Source organism: Artemia sp. Qi Xiang Cuo, chromosome 17 (assembly GCF_049724085.1).
Source record: "Artemia sp. Qi Xiang Cuo chromosome 17, ASM4972408v1, whole genome shotgun sequence".
Lineage (NCBI taxonomy): Eukaryota > Metazoa > Arthropoda > Branchiopoda > Anostraca > Artemiidae > Artemia > Artemia sp. Qi Xiang Cuo.
Window position 1 is genome coordinate 51231403 of NC_142810.1, and position 6607 is coordinate 51238009.

Here is a 6607-nt window from a genome sequence, read left to right on the forward strand (position 1 = left end):
TTAAATTAAATAAAAAAAAACAAGTTTTTTAAACTGAAAGTAAGGAGCGACATTAAAGCTTAAAACAAACAGAAATTATTCCGCATATGAAAGGGGCTGTCCCCTCCTCAATGCCTCGCTCTTTACGCTAAAGTTTTTTATTGTTTTAAAAAATAAAGTTGTGAGACAGAGTCTAACTTTAGCGTAAAGATAAATGATGTATGAAGTAATGATGCTAGGATTGTTTTGAAAGAATTTCCACTTTTTTGGTTTTATTGGTCGCATGTTGTTGTGAGTCTTTTTTCTTTTATATATTTTTGTCTTGCTGAGGACGGCCCTTGGACATAGGGCCGAAATATTCATTCAAATTATCTCCACTGTCTTACAAAAAGATTGCCCTTTTGTTCTTCGTACTTTTGTTGTTTGTCATGGAAACTTCCTTCATGAACAGATCCTCCAACATAACCCCCGACCCCCCCCCACTACCAGAAAAAACCCTCCTGAAAACTTCTGTATACTTCCCAGTAACCAATACTATATGTTAACATTGCGTAAAGTTCATAACTTTTAGTCCTCCCCCTGGGGACTTTGGGGAATTGAGTCATCCTAAAAGACATATTTATCATATTTTCGAGCATGCTGAATAAAATGGCTATCTCAAAATTTTGATCGGGTGACTTTGGGAAAACAATAAGCGTGGGAGGGGGCCTAGTTGCCCTCCATTTTTTTGGTCACTTAAAAAGGGCACTAGAACTTTTTACTTCCTTTCTAATGAGCCCTCCCGTGATATTCTAGAACCACTGGTTAGGTATGATCACTACGTGAAAAAAAAACAACAAATAAACACATCCGTGATCTTTCTTTTGGCAAAAAATACAAAATTCCACGTTTTTGCATATAGGAGCTTCAAACCTCTACAGTAGGGTTCTTTGATACGCTGAATATGATGGTGTGATTTTCATTAAGGTTCTATAACCTTTAGGGGGTCTTTCCCCCTTTTTTTTGAAAATCAGCCACATTTTCTCAGGCGCGTAACATTTATTGGGTAGCACTAAACTTGATGAAAGTTACATATTTAAAATCAGCATTGAAATCTGATTCTTTTGGTGTATCTATTAGTATCAAAAACCGGTTTTCTGGAGTTTCTGTTACCATTGAGCCGGGTCGCTTCTTACTTACAGTTCGTTACCACTAACTGTTTGAAAGACCCATACGTAAGGCTAGCTTCTTTATTCCTTAAAACCGGTCGTTGACTTCGATAGTTTTTCTATTCAGTTAAGACCAAGGAAGTAAGATGTCCAGGCGCAGACGCAAAAGGGGGAAATACCTCTCTAGGTTTCCAAATGTTAACGGTTATTTCCGTCTTTAATTTATTTTATATCATGTTTGGCACCTCTTCGATGCTTTGCCATTTTGTCAGTTTTGAACTTTATTGAACCCTTTTGGATATTAAACACATTTTTGAAAAAATCCTTTTACAATAATTTTGCATCTCTTCGGAACGTTTTGGCACTTTTTAAGTTGGGCCACATCCGAAAATGTTATAAAAAAATCTTTTTACCCCCTCCCCCTTTACCTCTTCAGGTCTGCTATTTTAATTCCTTTACAAAACTGGTATTTAAACGGAAATAAAATTTTGATTTATGTAATATGTGACAAAATAGAAGAATATCGGTGCTTTGTCAGAATTATTAGAAACTCTACATCGTTTACTTTGGTAAAATTGTGCATAACATTTAATCTATTAGTTGTACAGTTTATAAACATCAAAATGATAAAATATAATTTAACCTACCTTGATAAGTAGACTCGAAGATGGTTATGTGTCTGATTTTGCCTTGTATTTTCTCAAACAATTTTTTCCTCATTCATCAAATTAATTAACAATTTTTACCACATTTTGTCTTACATAATTGTAAGCGAAGCATTTCCTTATTTGCCAAACGGTCAATATTAAAAGATTAACAAAAACAGAAATTGAAGAAACATACAAAAAAGACATACAAACAGAAACATACAAAACATAAGAAACATACAAAAAAGAAACATACAAACAGAAAAAAAGAAACATCAAAATCCTATGCCTCTTTAACTTAGAATTAACGGGAAAATAGTTTGTTCGGCCAATTTTTATATTCTGGTACAAAACCTTGATTTTCAAATAAAAATGATTTCCCAAAAGTGCTTGTCGACTAAAATTTTTTTTTTTTTTAAATAACATTATATAAAAATAAAAAAGCTTTCTGATTATGTGTTAACACAAAAAAAACAACTTCTTAGAACATTTTACGAGCAATTTTTATTGCAATACATAAAACACTCTCAATTGACTCCATTGTTTGCTTCGAGCTTGAATAGATGATAATTGAACAAAAAAAAGAAGATTTCAGCTATTGTTTCTTTAGGAATGTTTCATTTCTGTTGTTCTAAGAATTTCAAAAACAGAAATTTCAAGATCGAAGTCAAACGATCCACTCTATGCATGACTTGTTATTTAAAAGCTTGTATATATTTCCAGAGAAATGATAAGAATTCTACTAGGGCTGTTAATGATAAAGGACGAAGGGGAAACGGGGTCATTAATATGAAAATAAAGGATAGTATATTCTGACTATTTATGCACAATCATGGATGAAATAAGATAAATTAAAAAAATGGAAGGACATATCTTTCTTGAAAGTTAGTTCAAAAGGAAATTTTAATTTAACGACTCTTTGCAACTCTTTGTCAAGATAATATTAACGAGGGGTTGTCCACTTTCCAACCTTTGGTGTACATCACGGAGCATTACATGACACATTTCTACCCTGCCACATCTCTTCGCACCGTGCACCTCACACTTAGCCATGATCCCCCACAAAAATATCTTGAGTTTCAGTGTGGAGGGAGATTTGGAGAGAGAAATTGAGGGGGGTTTCAATTGAAATTCAGCTGAAATAGCCCAAAAATCCTTACGAATCAGGGGTATGCTTTGCAGAAGACTGGGTAATATATACGCGATGCAGGCACATAAGACATAGCGTTACGTGAGACAGACAATAAAGGGCCCATTACTATATCTTTTTGTTGAAACTAGATATGTTTATGAATGCTACTACTACTACTACCACTGCTACTACTACTACTACTACTACTACTACTACTACTACTATATATAACTACTACTAAAGCTTATGCTGATGCTACTACTACTATTACTACCACTACTACTACTACTACTACTACTGCTACTGCTACTACTACTACTACTACTACTACTACTACTACTACTACTACTTCAACTGTTATTGCTACTAATACTACTACTACTACTACTAATACTAATACTACCACTAGTACTATTACTACAACTACCACTACTAGTACTACTACTACTACCCTACCACTACTACTACTATTACTGCTACTACTACTGCTACTGAAAATGCTACTACTACTACTACTACTAATACTACTACTACTACTACTACTTCTACTACTACTACTACTACTTCTACTGCTACTACTACTACTACTACTACTACTACTACTACTACTACTACTACTACTACTACTACTACTAATACTACTACTACTACTATTACTACCACTACCACTACTACTACTACTACTACTACTACCCTACCACTACTACTACTATTACTGCTACTACTACTGCTACTGAAAATGCTACTACTGCTATATATATACTGCTGCTATATATATACTCTGCTTATTTATATATATATATATATATATATATATATATATATATATATATATATATATATATATATATATATATATATATATATATATATATATATATATATATATATATATATATATATATATATATATATATATATATATATATATATATATATATATATATGTATGAATATATATTTATATATATATTAACTAAAGTATGAATATATGGTATTAAATTATAAGGAGAGAAAGAGCCATCAGCCCTAGCCCTCAATCAAAACGGGTAGTCATTAGCCTAACAACCATAGAACCTACCCAGTCTCCTTGATGATTGTTGGAAGATGATCTAAGTGTTGCTTTCGTTAGTAAATTTTTTTATATCTCTATTTATTTATCTCTTGTACATCAAGTTAACTTGAAAAGGGAAAATAGAAAAGAAAACAACAGCAAAAGGTTAAGGAGAGAATTATCAGCTAGCGTAAAAAAATATTTACATTAAGAAGGAAAATTGGATTAAAAAAATACTACTTAAAATCTAGAAAAATCATGTTGAATCTTGATTTTAAATCGTAAGCACTTTTGTAAAAACAATTTTGTAAATGGATTAAATTAAAAAGTTTTCTATGTCATTTGATAAATGCCTTCTTGAGTTAAAAATCTACTACTACTACTCGTATTAACAACTCACTGCAGCACCAAGCCACCTCAGGCCAGCCCATTTGTGCACGCTTCTCCAAACACAATCCATACAAATCTCCCCTCTTTACCCCCTCCCATGAGGTTGCAATTTCCTCTGAATCCTTCTTTATGACGTCATCCCACCCAATTCGTATGACATCTGCTTTCCGTTTGAAAAAAAAATAGTCTTGGACAGCTTGTCATCCTTCATCCACTCGCCATCTCAACCATTCCTTTGTTAAAGCATTAGAAAATATGATAGAAATACGTTTTTGGTGTAGATTGTTTTTTGAAATACACAGAGTCAAGCTGGTACATGTTACTATACAAATAATCCTTAGATAAGTCCTCTGGAATACATTTAACATGATTTTCTCAGCCTTTTGACTACTGTCATTACTGTCTCTTTCAGTATTATAATCTTGGTCCGCAGATTTGTCTTCCTATTCTTTCAAGTATTTTCCAAATTTTTTATTATCATTTCATCCACTATCTTTACTAGTAATACCACCCAGGTATCGGAACCTATCTATTCACTTGATCAATCTTCTTGTTACCCAGCGTCACCTCTTCGCCTTCAATTGTTCCTAAACTAAGCAAAAGCCTTCTTTACAGTAATCTGGCCTATTCTAGAACCCTAAACTCACTCAACTAAAAAATTATTAGTCTTAAAAAAAGATAACCAAAACAATATGATTTTGAATAATTCAAAAAGGGAAAACTTTTCAAATATATTTTAGTATTTGTAACGGACAAGCGACACATAGTCCCTAAAAGAATCAGGCGGCAGTACTCCTGCTCCTTTTCTCACTTTCTTCTCTTTTTTGATGCTCTTTTTCTGTTCGTGATCCGGTAAAAAAAAAATAACCAAAACAATATGATTTTGAATAATTCAAAAAGGGAAAACTTTTCAAATGTATTTTTGTATTTGTAACGGACAAGCGACACATAGTCCCTAAAAGAATCAGGCGGCAGTACTCCTGCTCCTTTTCTCACTTTCTTCTCTTTTTTGATGCTCTTTTTCTGTTCGTGATCCGGTTGAATTTTGATATGACCTTTTTTTTATTCGTCTTCGGTTTTAATGCAGCTCTTTACTTTTATTTGAAAAAGCAGTAGTCTTGCTCCTTTTCCTCTTCTTCTTTTCTGCTCCTTTCGATGCTCCTTTTCTGTTCGTGATCCGGTTGAATTTTTGTATGACCTTATTTTTACTCGTCTTCGGTTTTAATGCAGCTCTTTACTTTTATTTGAAAAAGCAGTAGTCTTGCTCCTTTTCCTCTTCTTCTTTTCTGCTCCTTTCGATGCTCCTTTTCTGTTCGTGATCCGGTTGAATTTTGATATGACCTTTTTTTTACTCGTCTTCGGTTTTAATGCAGCTCTTTACTTTTATTTGAAAAAGCGGTAGTCTTGCTCCTTTTCCTCTTCTTCTTTTCTGCTCCTTTCAATGCTCCTTTTCTGTTCGTGATCCGGTTGAATTTTTGTATGACCTTATTTTTACTCGTCTTCGGTTTTAATGCAGCTCTTTACTTTTATTTGAAAAAGCAGTAGTCTTGCTCCTTTTCCTCTTCTTCTTTTCTGCTCCTTTCGATGCTCCTTTTCTGTTCGTGATCCGGTTGAATTTTGATATGACCTTTTTTTTACTCGTCTTCGGTTTTAATGAAGCTCTTTACTTTTATTTGAAAAAGCGGTAGTCTTGCTCCTTTTCCTCTTCTTCTTTTCTGCTCCTTTCAATGCTCCTTTTCTGTTCGTGATCCGGTTGAATTTTTGTATGACCTTATTTTTACTCATATGCGGTTTTAATATAGCTCTTGACTTTTCTTCGAAAAACTTCTTTTTCAAAACGTTTTCAAAATCAATTAAAATAAAGAATAAAAAAATAATATGTGATAGGGTCATTTTCTTTAGTATTTCAATTATAAATTATTTACAGCTGTTTATTTTTTTGACAAGTGTGTTCTTAGATATGACACTGTGCACTTTCATTGAGAGGCATAATTGTATAATTTCTGGAATTATAAATTATAACGAGAAAATTTGACGCTAGAAAGAAGCTTCTGTTGGTACATAAGTGGATTAGTTTCAAGGCTATAAATTACAATTCAATGCTCAGCCAAGCACGTCCGGTCTGTTCAAGTCTGTTCAACATGAACGAATTAAAGATGTTAATAATACTTGGCTTTCATAGAATGGTCCAAGGACCCCCTGGTCGCCAAAAGAAGTATTCTTAGCAATTTATGAGAATGAATTCATTATTATAATG